This window comes from Protopterus annectens, chromosome 1.part2 (assembly GCF_019279795.1).
Source record: "Protopterus annectens isolate FY-2018-M chromosome 1.part2, PAN1.0, whole genome shotgun sequence".
Lineage (NCBI taxonomy): Eukaryota > Metazoa > Chordata > Ceratodontiformes > Protopteridae > Protopterus > Protopterus annectens.
In genome coordinates this window covers 934,071,486-934,084,074 of record NC_056727.1, presented here as the reverse complement: position 1 = coordinate 934,084,074, position 12,589 = coordinate 934,071,486, and the positions used below count along the sequence as shown (strand labels likewise).

General features: G+C 42.5%; 1 protein-coding gene across 4 annotated transcripts in view; it reads right to left on the bottom strand.

The window, feature by feature from the left end:
* LBR (lamin B receptor) overlaps positions 1-12,589 on the bottom strand; it is a 962,918-nt gene that overhangs the window by 127,488 nt on the left and 822,841 nt on the right. The window lies entirely within an intron of this gene.

Sequence of the window (12,589 nt, the reverse complement as noted above, 5' to 3'; positions counted from 1 at the left end):
CTCCGGCTGAGACAGCAGGGAAGGAGTCTGAGGCAGGTGCCATGGAGATAACCATGACACACTGCGCAGTAGGGGGTACCAGTGTTGGTGCGGCCAGTCTAGAGCAATCAAAATCATCCTTGGTTTGTCCCGTTTGACTTTTAGTAGTACTTTGGAGAGCAGAGGTAGAAAGGGGAAGGCATAGACTGAGGTTTTTCCAGCTGAAGAACAGAGCATCCACTTTCCAGGCTTGTTTGTGGGGAGTCCTTGTGCAAAATTTGTCCAAATGGTAGTTCTGGAGAGAGGCAAAAAGTTCTATATCTGGGGTCCCCCATTTGCTTGTCAACATGTTGAAAATCCTTTGCTCCAGTTTCCACTCATGTGGGTCCATGAGGTTTCTGCTTGGTCCGTCTGCCAGTGTACTTAATTTTCCTGGCAGGAATTGAGCTTGTAGGTGCACTTGGTAGCTCAAGGCTGTGTTCCACAATACCATGGCTAGTCTGCAGAGGGGGTAAGAATGTGTACCCCCTGGCTTGTTTATGTGCCACACATAACAGTGGTGTTGTCAGTCTTTACCATTAGTTGTCCTGGAAGAATGTGGCCCTTGAAGGCTGTCAGAGCATTCTGTACAGTTAACATTTCTTTTTGATTGATATGCAGGTGCATTTGACTTGGGTTCCATTTGCCTCGAATGCACTTCCCTGCCAGGTGAGCCCCCCATGCATAGTCTGATGCATCTGTTAGGGTTTGGGAGGCAGGGGGTGGTGTGAAAGGTAGTCCCTTATTTTGGAGGCAGGCCGCTGCCCACCATAGGAACTCTAGGCATAGGCAAGGTATGACCGGAATCATTGTTTCCAGGTCTTGAGAATGTTGACACCATAGGCTTTTTAGATACCACTGTAGTTTCCTCATATGCAATCTTACATATGGAATTAGAAGAATGCAGGAGGCCATGAACCCCAAGGCTTGCAGTGTCTTGCAGATAGCAGGGTTTTTGTGGCCACTTGTTTGAAGTAGGTTGTCAAATGAATTTGTTTCTCTGGCGTGAGGTAAGCCATCTGGGAAGCTGTATTCAAGCTTGCTCCCAGGAATATAATTTGTTGACAGGGTACCAGGTGTGAATTCTTTTCGTTTATGGTCTACCCCACACAAGTTAGAACCATTTGTACAAAGGCCAGATGACTCAAAAGTATGCCCTGGCTTTCTGCCTGAATTAGATAATCGTCCAGGTATGGGTACATTTGAATATTTCTTTGCCTGTAAAATGCAATAAAACTGGAGCTAGGCACTTTGTGAATACCCTGGGTGCAGTAGATAAGCCAAAGGGAAGTGCAGAGAACTGAAAGTGAGTGTAGCCTTCTTTGAAGCGTAGGTATCTTCTGCAAGATTCCCTGATTGGGATGTGCAGGTATGCTTCTTTAAAATCTAGTGTTGCCAACCAAGCATCTTTGCCTAGCATAGGAAATAATTGGTGAAGAGTCAGCATCTTGAATTTTGGAATCTCAAAAAAGGTGTTTAGAGTAGACAGGTCCAGGATAGGAAGCCATGAATTGTCTTTTCTGGGTACCAGGAAAAGTCTCTAGTAGAAACCTTGTCCCTTTTCCTCTTCTGGTACCAGATGAATAGCCCCCATGCCTAAGAGTGAAAGTACTTGTTTTTGGGCCTCTGCCCACTGATTTGGGGGTAGGTCCGGCCACCCGCTTGGTGTTGGCAATGTGTGGAAGTGAAAGCTGTATCCCTGGGACACTATTTAAAACCCATTTGTCCTGGTTAATGAGCTCCCAATTCTTTGGGTGAAGAGCAATCTTTCCCCCGAGAGGGGCAGTCAGTTGATAAGTGCTTGGAAATTGTAAAAGGAAGTCATTGAGACAGTTTACCATAGGGATGAGTCTTATTATTCCAGGATTTGGAAGTGGAGGCCCCCCCACTGCTTAGTTGTGCGTGTCCCCTGGGACTGAAGCCTGGGGGTTTTGCTGTGTCTGGGTTTGGCTTGAGAAGATCTCTGGAGGGGCTGAAAGGACATTCTTAGAGGGCCAGCAGTGCCTAAATCTCTAGGGGGCTGAACTTAAAAAAAAAAGTTGTGTACGCTACTATAGCTTACCATAAATGTAGAGTGTATTCACTGTTGCAGTCATTGCATTTGGGTAATCTGGTGGCAGGTTGCCCTCAATCGTCCTGAATTCCAAAGTCTTGGGTCCTGCGTCGGTTGCCGTCTCCTCTTCCATGACGTCAGGGGTATAAAACATGCAGCAGACGCCATTTTCTTGCCCCAGATGTAAGGTGCCCCCAAAAAGGTAGGTAGCATATATATATATATATATATATATATATATATATATATATATATATATATATATATATATATATATATATATATATATATATATAAAATGTAACAATATAAACTTTACCTTCATCTACAAGCAAATACACCACATAGGTTGTAGAAGATAGTGAAGGAAAGAAACTCCAGAAGTAAAGAGGGGTGGCAAGCGGGTAACCTGGACTGCAACAGTGAATACACTCTAACATCTACATTTATGGTAAGTGTACACAACTGTACTATGTTCTTCGTGTTTCACTGTTGCAGTTATTACATTTGGGTAGAATCCCAAAGCTATGGATGGGAGGCTGGAGCTAAACAGCATTAGGTGCGGCTATAAGGCCCTGCAGAACTGCAGTGGCAAAGCCTGCCCTGGACTTAATAGTAGAGAGGCAAATGATAATGCTTTCTAAAGGTATGAACAGAACTCCAAGTAGCAGCCTCTAGAATGTCTTTGGTTGGTACTCCTCTGAGAAAGGCTGCTGAAGTAGCGGCAGCTCTGGTAGAATGAGACCCAATGCCCTTGGGCACAGGTTTGCCATGGTGTAAGTAGCAGAAATGAATGCAGTGGCTTATCCACTTTGAAATAGTCTGCTTTGAAATGGCCTTTCCTTCTGATCCTGCACCATATGTCACTAGTAATTGCTCAGTCTTTCTTTAGAGTTTTAGTCCTGCTCAAGTAGAATCTTCTCTGTGTACGTCCAAGGAATGCAGAATGTTCCCCCCCCCCTGTTCTGTGGATTTGGATTAAAGGTTGGCAGATGAACAGTTTGGTTAAAGAGCCACACTGGAAATCGCCTTAGGCATAAAAGAAGGATTGGTTCTTCAGAGACACCCTGTCTGGGTAAAACATAATAAAAGGCTCCACCGCCATGAGGGCCTGTAGCTCTGAGACTCTTCTTGCTGAAGTAATTGCTAGGAGCAGAGCTGTTTTCCATAAGAACTTTAGATCTGCAATAGTAGCTGGTTCAAATGGAAGTAGGGTGAGCTTTTCCAACACATAACTGAGGTCCCACAAAGGTATTCCTGATCTTCTGGGAGGCCTTAAATTTTTGGCTCCTCTAAGATATTGCTTTAGTAAAGGATGAAAAGATTGGTGGCTCTGTATTGTAATGAGCCGAAATGGCAGAGGCATGGATTTTTATAGATGAGAAAGATGGGCCTTTGTCAAGCATCTCAGTCAAGTATTGTAATATCTGAGGAATATTTGGTTTTGCTGTATCAGTTCCTTGTGCTCGATTCCAAGCACAGAATCTCTTCCATTTATCAGCATAAGATTTTCTAGTACTAGGCCTTCCGGCTTCCAAAATGATGTCCATCACAGCTTTTCTGAGAGGTGTTGTTTGCATAACTACCTGATCAGCCATGCTGCCAGGTTCAGTGTTTTGAGGTGATTGTGCAGGATCTGATTGTTTTGCTGGGACAGTAATTGTGGTCTTTAAGGTAAGGTCCAAGCTGGGGATAGAGACAAGTTCCTTAGGATTGGGTACCAGTATTGGCGGGGCCAGTCCAGAGCAATTAGTATCATCTTTGGTTTCTCTCGTTGACTTTTAGTAGGACCTTGGGAAGAAGAGGCAGAGGAGGAAAGGCATAAACTGACAGGTTTTTACAACTGAAGGATAGGGCGTCCACTTTCCATGCTTGTCTGTGATAAGTCCTTGTGCAGAAATTTTTCAATTGATAATTTTGGGGACAGGCAAACAGATCTATGTCCGGGCTCTCACATTTCTTTGTTATGCTGAAGACTTGTAGATCTAGCTTCCATTAGTGAGGGTCCATAAGGTTTCTGCTTAAATCGTCTGCCAGAGTATTTTGTTTTAATGGCAGGAATTGAGCTTGAAGATGTACTTGTTAAGTCAAAGCTGTGTCCCACAATGCTATGGCTAGTCTGCAAAGGGGGTATGAGTGCGAGCCCCCCCCTGCTTGTTTATATACCACATAACCGTGGTGTTGTCACAGTCTTCATCAGTAGTTGTCCTGGATGAAGAAAGTCCTCGAAGGCTGTCGGGGCATTTTGAACAGCTAACATCTCTTTTTGACTGATATGTAGATGCATTTGTTTTGGGGTCCATATGCCCTGAATGCATCTTCCCAAGTGGGCCACCAATGCATAATCTGATGCGTCTGTTAAGGTTTGGCTGGCAGGGGGTAGAGTGAAGGCCCGTCCCCTGTTTTGGTGACATGCCTTTGCCCACCATAGAAACTCCTGTTGTAGGCAGGAAATGAGAGGAATCATTGTTTCCAGACTCTGACAATGTTGACTCCATAAACTTTTTAGGTACCATTGAAATTTCCTCATATGCAGTCTTGCATATGGAATCAGTAGGATGCAGGATGCCATGAAGCCCCAAACCTGCAGAATGTGTCTTGCAGATAACTGGGTTTTTGTTGCCATCAGTTTGAAGTAAGTAGTCAGTTGCCTTTGCTTGTCTGGCGTGAGGCAGTTGTATTCAAGCTTGTACCCAGGAATTTTATATCATTTGAGAGGGCACCAGTTGTGATTTCTTTTCGTTTGTGTACCCTAGGCATGTTAGAAGCCTTTTCACAAACGCCAGGTGTTGAAGAATGTCCTTGTTCTCTGCTTGAATGAGACAGTCGTCCAAGTACGGATATATTTGTATACTTCTTTGTCTGCAAAATGCAATTACATGTGCCGGACACTTTGTAAAGACCCTGGGTGCAGTAGATAAGCCAAAGGGCAGTGCAGAGAATTGGTAATGCATCAAGCCAGCCTTGAATCTGAGGTATCTTCTGCACGATTGCTTATTGGGACATGCAGGTATGCCTCTTTTAGGTCTAAAGTCACCAGCCAAATATTTTTGCCCAGCATGGGCAGAAGCTGCTGCAAAGTCAGCATTTTGAATTTTGGAATGTCCAGGTATGTGTTCAAAATCGATAAATCCAGTATTGGCTGCCAGGCCTTGTCCTTTCTGGGTACCAAGAAGTCTTGAGTAAAAACCTTGTCCTTTTTCCTGTTCTGTACTGGCTGAATGGCCCCCATATCCATGAGGGACGTAACCTGTCTCTGTGCCTCTGCCCATTGATTTTTATGGCAGATCTGGCCAACCGTTTGCCATTGGCAGCATATGGAAATGGAATCTGTATTCCTGTGATACTATGTTTAGCACCCACTTGTCCTGGGTTAACTGCCAATTTTGAGCAAAAAGTGCTAAATTTCCCCCTATGGGTGCTCCCAAAAGATAAGTACTTGGTGAAGGCCGAGGGAAGTCATTGGGACGGTTTTCTGTAGGTTTACGCTTTATCTCCTCCAGATTTGGAGGTAGAAGCGCCCCACTGCTTTGACCTGTATGACTCTCGCTCCTGGTATCTGGAACCCTTAGGGCATCTGTATTTGCCCCTTATAGCTCTGCCTGACACTGGAAAGGACCAATTTTTTGTCGGCCAGTGTCTACTGAATTTTGGTGGCTGCACTTGTAAGAAGTCTTTTACAGTTTGCATAGACTTAGCTTTGTCTTCCACTTTCTTTAAAACCTCTTCTGCCTTAACACCAAACAGAGTATCATGCTGTAAAGGTGCATCTAGTAATTTAGCTTTAACATGATTAGGCAAATTTTGTTCCTTTAACCAGGCATGTCTTCTAATCACAGATCTAGTAACTGCGGGCCCTGCAGGAGGCCTCTAAGGAATCAAAACCACATTGCAAATTATGCTTTCTAACCTGTTCAGCTGCATGCAATAATTCCTGCAGTTCTTTATTTTCTGCACATTCAGAAGTCAACATCATCTTCTGTTTCAGCAGTCCCATAACATGTTGTTGATACTTGAGCATATGAAACTGGCAGTTTAAGGCCCTAATTGCCAAGGTTGCAGATGTATAAACCTTTTTTCCCCATCTATCCAGTGCCCTAGAATCAGGGGGTAGGGTTTTTTGCTGCTGAGGCTTTAACTCCCTTTGTACCCTGTGAAATAGTTTCAGGATCAGCAGCAGGGTTTTTAAATAAAAAATTGTGCGAGTCAGGGACCCTGTAATATCTGTCAGGCTTGCTGGGAGCCAGAGGCAAGGAATTAGGGATCAAATTTGACTCCAAAATCACATCATCCACAATGTCTAAAACAGAGGATATAGCTAAAGATCTGTGATGAGCGAGAAAGGAATCCCGAAGCCTCTTTTTTGATTCTGAGAAATCTTGGCTCTCCCAGTGAAAATGCACCCTCAAGGTATGCAAGGTTCCCCCAAATGAATAATACTCAAGAGGTGATGCAGACGGTATAGACTCCCCTGCATCAGAATCCTCATAGGGAGGTAAAGAATTCCTGATCATAAGAGGAATCAGATGAAATAGAAACCTGACCTGAAGATTCATAATCAGTGTCTTGCCTAGGCCTCTTATCTGGAGGGGGATGGGAACCCTGATCAAGGTAATAAGGCCTTCAGTCATTTTGATAATTTGTTTTTTAGGCATCGTTTTTTTTAGTTTTAGAAGTTGCTTTTGTCTTTGGTTTTGCAGCTGTCGTCGGTTTGATGTAAAAATGTTGAAGCCTGAATACACCCTCAGAAGCCGGTGCCTGCTCAGCGGCTCCGGACCCATCCGAGGGAGATACATCCATGGGTCCAATACTTTGAGTATCTCACGGCATGCCGGACTCCACATGGGTGTCGGTAGGGCCTGCAACTCGAAAGTAGTGGGTATCAGGGGCTGCAAAAGCTCCTCACTGAGTACCGGCGAACCGGCGACTGGCTTAGTAGAAGCTTCGTCATCGGTTTTGGACCTCTACCATCTCTCTGTCCTTTTCATTGCGCTTTTTATGTACTCCGGTAGTCAGATTGCTATCTGACATTTCTAGGTAGTTAAATCTGTTTCCAAAATACTTTGAGGCAAAAATATACCGACGCTTAACAGTGCGTTGGTTAAATCTAGCACAAAACCGACAGCCAGGCACATTGTGATCAGGGCCTAGGGAAGGAATACAATATAAATGAAAATCCTTATGAGGTATTTGCTTCCCGCAAGTAATACAATTAACTTTTTCTGACATCGGTATGGAGCAAGAAAAAAGTTTCCCCAACGGGGTACTCAGCTTTAGTGAAGACTTTGGTTCTGAAACTCAAACTCGAATATTTCAAGAGTTGGCCGACCAGCACATGCGAACTGCTTCTGCTTCGGGCACCGCACGGTAAGAAAGACTAAAGAAAATGGCGTCGGTTGCATGTTTTATACCCCTGACATGACATCATGAAAGAGGAGACAGCAACCGACGCAGGACCCAAGACTTTGGAATTCAGACTGACTGAGGGCAACCTGCCAGCAGATTACCCAAATATGATTGCAACAGTGAAACACGAAGAACATCTGAACTGAATATGTTTGGGGGCTGTATTCCCCCATTATTGACTTTGTTCAGGTGTTTTCTGTTAAGATGTTGACAGCTATGGTGAGAACTGAATTCACTGAATGTAGCCATTTTAAGTTTCAGTCTTCCTCTTTCATAAAATAGATGATTGATTTGGCATAGTAGTATGTTGCTCTGACTGTTTTGCACAGGGTCCTGGGTTCAATACTTGGCAGTGAAATGTATGGTGGTAACACAGCATTTTATTCTAGCAGCTTTCCAACATTATACAAACAATGTTTAAAATGTGTCCCTGTTTTTTGGTCTTTTTCCCCCACCCCCCTAAATTTTGGCTTTTTCCAGATTTCTTGTCCTGCAGAGTTCAGATATACAGCCAAGAGTCAAGTAGATTTTACAAGAAGTGGAGAGCTGCAGGGGGAACAAATGTTTAGTGATGCTTATGCGCAAGTCTGCTTGCACTGTTAATAGTGCAACAGGTAGTGTACTTGCTTTTGATGCAGAAGGCTGTGGGTTCTACTCCCACAGTAGGTAGATGCATTGCTGATACTGTACTGTATTGTAAAGAGGGTGGATGTTACAGTCCTTTTTGGTGAAGATACCTAGTAACTCTGAACCTATCAGTTTGCCACCCATTCCCCATTGCAATATTACTAGCTTATCGTTTTTAATGAAACATAGGCAATCTATTCCTCAAGGGCAACAGACACTATTTGTAGATGAAACAAATGACATATAAAGTTGTTTGCTAGCAGCAACCTCATTAGCTACAGATTTCTTTAATGTGGAATTATTTAGATGACTTTTACTTCAGAGATTGTGCATATTTACTGATACTGGTGGACTGTAGAAGTCTGAGTAGACTTTTATGATGGAAATGTTCTGAATTGGGCAGTTTTGTCATTATTGGTGCATGCATTTATTTTTCATTGTTTACTGGAAAAATGTTCAAAACAAATTTAAAACGCCCTCTACAACTGTACTATATTGTACAAGGAATATAATTTAATAAAGGTGTTATCAAAGACCACGTGTATGTTTCATGTGCAAGGGGCCTATGATTTGAAAACAGCCCAAAGTTGATCTTTATCTGTCACTAGCAAAATGTATTTTCTTTCAATGTGGGTTTCAATGCTGTTTCAATGAATGAGTTTCAAGGGCAGAGAAGTTTTAAAGCTGTCTGTTTCCACTGTGAGAAGTGCATTGCTTTGTTTAGCAGACGTCTTAGTGTTTGTGCTGTAAAATGCAAAATAAAACTTTCAAATGAAGTCCAAATCATCGTAGAAGTAAAGCAGTATGCACATTAGTGTTTATGGTAAATGGGGTGAAATAGCAAAGTAATGGTTCAATGGAATAGCTGAAGGGGGGGAGGAGGCTCCATTCGACCTCATGATTTTGTGAGGGGGAAGGGCGGCAAACTCAGACAGCCCCGGTTGAACTACACCTCTCAAATGTCCAGATTTTCACAGAATGAATAGATGTTTGCTTCTTATTTTTGGCTTGTTCCTCGTTAAATGTGTGGTTTTCTGGCAAATAATTTAGGAATTAAGTCACAAAATAATGACAGAGACTGAGTTTCAGACTTCATAACCTTCAGACAAATGCATTATTCTATCAACTTTCTCAGTTTATACAATTTTTTGTACTGTTTATAAGTACATTTGGCCTTGTCCAGATTTCCTGCATTAACAAGTTGAGAGGTACATGCAAATAAATTGCTTTAAAGAATTAGGCATATCCAAACCTCTCAACTGTCCCCGATTTTGGCTCAAAATGTTGCTCTTCCCCTAATAATCCCACCGCAAAATGGCAATTTTGGAAGAAAACGTGGAGGGTTTACATTTAAGAAATAACAGTAATCAGATTTACAGATTACTTTTATTTCAGAAATGCATGTAGATTCTTTTTTGTCAGCTGCTCAAGTTAGCAGTACTAATATTAAATTTTCCCTTCTTTGAAAGGTTCCCAGCTTTTTTGTGTGGCTATTTTATATTTTTGCATCACATTTTTGGTCCATTTTTCATAAAATTGTGTTTTTCTGGCAAATTAGTAGCAAATCATTAAAGACTGAAGTTAGAAAATAATGACAGACATTTCGGTTTCAGATTTCATACTAATGCAAGACCTACTACTCTATTACATTTCTAAGTTTATAAGAGCAATATTTGAAATTGTCCATATTTTTGGGCCTGTCCCACTTCTATGTATGGCTTTGTCCAGATTTCTAGCTCTGAAGTTGAGAGGTATGACAAATGTGTCAGGGCCATCACAGTCAGCCAGAGACATTTCAAATTGTGACATACTTGTTGCACCCCACTGCCCCATGTAGTGTGACTCTGGATGTGTCCAAGCAAGGCAAGGAGCAGTTATGCAGTGTAAATATGCAGAGTATCCCCCCATCCAAGGTAGACACAAGTACTACTTTTATTCTGTCCTTGATTTTGCAGAATGTTCTGGCTTGTCATTTTTATACTGTTGATTTATGCTTATTATTACTCAAAGTGCATGTTGCTCTGTGTTTAAGTAGCAATGTTTTAATAACCATCAGGTAAGCTTGTCTGAGATTGTAAGATGCAAGTCAGCTTTAATAAGCATACTGTTAAAGAACTGCCAACAGTGAAAGCCTTTCTGTTGTTGCCATGCAGAGAACACTTGCATAAATAGATAATGTATAAGCCTTGGGTATTGAAATGCATGAGACAGTATTTTTAATAAAGGACAAGATTACATTATTTTAAGAAGCTCATTACATTTGTTGGAGACTTGCAGTCATCTTTGCAGGCTTTACCTGTAAACCAAACAGAATGCCAATCTATCATGTGTGGTCCATAACATGTGCAGTAATCCTTTAAGCAATGTATCTTGAGCTTGTTTCTTGTTTGCTTTTCATTTTTTTTTTTTTACTTTGATCATGTTTTCCCCATGAAACAAGTAGATAGTTGTCAGGCAGCAGGTCTTTTTTTGGATAAGAAACATTTTTACAAGTGGGGTATCACAGAGATTGCTACTTTCAGCATGTTACTTTGTACTTTAATAAAGCTGAATATAAATTATAATTAGAACTACAGTGCAAGGAGAAGTGGTTTGAGTTAAGTGCTGCGTGTTTTTCTTGTACTTGATTTTGACTGGCATTCCAGTAATCTATTTAAAAAGTAATTTATTTTTTCATGCTTCACAGCCTTTTTGTTTCAATTTAGATATTAGGTAAGCGGTCATGCAGCTAATGCATTGAAATATTCTTCTACACTTCACATTGTCTTTATTGGACTCTCATAATGACCCAGGGCAGCATATTTAAAGTTCCAGTTTTTGTGGTTTTGAGCATAGCTCCTACCCTTTCTAGTTGACCACACCCCTTCCCATTGGCCCCACCCATTTATCAGTCTCCTGCAGCACCCTTCGATTTGAACTCACCAGCCGCCACTGCTAGCACTTGCTCTAATACCTGCTGGAAAGCACCAGGAAGCCTTAAACTGATACAAGCACTCAACTCTCCTTATTAATAAGGAGAAATTAATCATAGGCACTAAACAGCCTATAATTGCAAAGTACCTTGCTAAGGTAAGGGAAAATAGCTCTTGTACTTACCAAAAAAAAAAAAAAAAAAAAAAGCACCAACCGAAGCATGTCCAAGGGTCAGCTTCCATTGATTTCTCCTGTCCACCTGGTGAATCTGGGCATACTGGGGCAATGCAGCAATTGCTTCATGTACAAAGACAACCCTCTCCTCCTAGCATCCAACACTACAACCTGTGAGAGATGCACTTACATTGCCAAACTGGAAGCAAAGCTCTCGCCACCAAAGATTGTGCTAGACAGTCAAGAGAAGGTTAACACCCGGCACTACACCTCAAGCAACACATAGCTCTTCTAAACTCACACCACCAACACCCACAGCAACACTAAATCCACATATGCGGAGGCCCTTAACTGTTACCTGCCCAAGCAACAAGGACCTCCTAAGCTGAAACGCAAAAAAACAGTCACAACCAAAGTGTCACATAGCTCACAACACGAATGTGCCACCCAGCAATAACCCCTAAGGCAAGACAACGTACCCAACACTTTAGTCATAGGTGACTCTATAGTCAGGCACACTGATGTACCACTCACCAGGCTGAACAAGGAGAAAATTACAGTGAGCTGCCTGTCGGGTGCCACAATCTGCCACATAACTCATGCACTCAAGTCACTCCACAACAAGTAAAAAATATGACACTGTCATTGTCCATGTTGGAGTGAATGACTTGAGACATACCTCCCTGGACTACATGAGAGACATGGAAGAGCTCTCTGATCATATGGCCCAGGCAGGTATGACCCTAGACCTGAGTAGCATCTTGCCTTCGCCCAGAATGATACCACAACATAAGGACAAAATTAATGACTTCAACAATTGTCTAAGCTTCTGGTGTCATTCAAAGGGGATCCAGTATCTGTCTGCCTGGGACATGATCGACGCACCACGATGCTTTGCCGGAGATGGTCTGCACCTGTCACCCCTGGGATTCAGGTTACTGGCCAAGGCTCTTGCCACCCCTACAGTGCCTTTTTTAGGCAACATTCGAAAAACAAAAAGTACAGTTTTGTACCTACCATAAATGTAGATGTCCGATAGGCATGCATCTGCAGTCCTTACAAATGGGTTGTCCTGTCATCAGGCAGCCCTTCGGTCGGCCGGATTCCAAAGTCTGGGTCTGGCCTCGGCTGGTGTCGCACTTCACCCGCAGTTCTTCGGGTATAAAGGCATCAGCCGACGCCATTTTCCTCAGTGTTTCTTGCCCCAGATGCCAGGTGCCCTCTAGGAAGGCTAAATTTGGATAAATGCAAATGGTTCCAAATAGTAGAGAGCAAACCAAAAATAAGCATGTATGTACATATATACAAACAAATACACCATAATAGATTCCCCCAGCTAGCTATCAGATGGGCAAATACCCTAGGAGTACCACAGAGGGGAAGGAGATGCATGCCTAT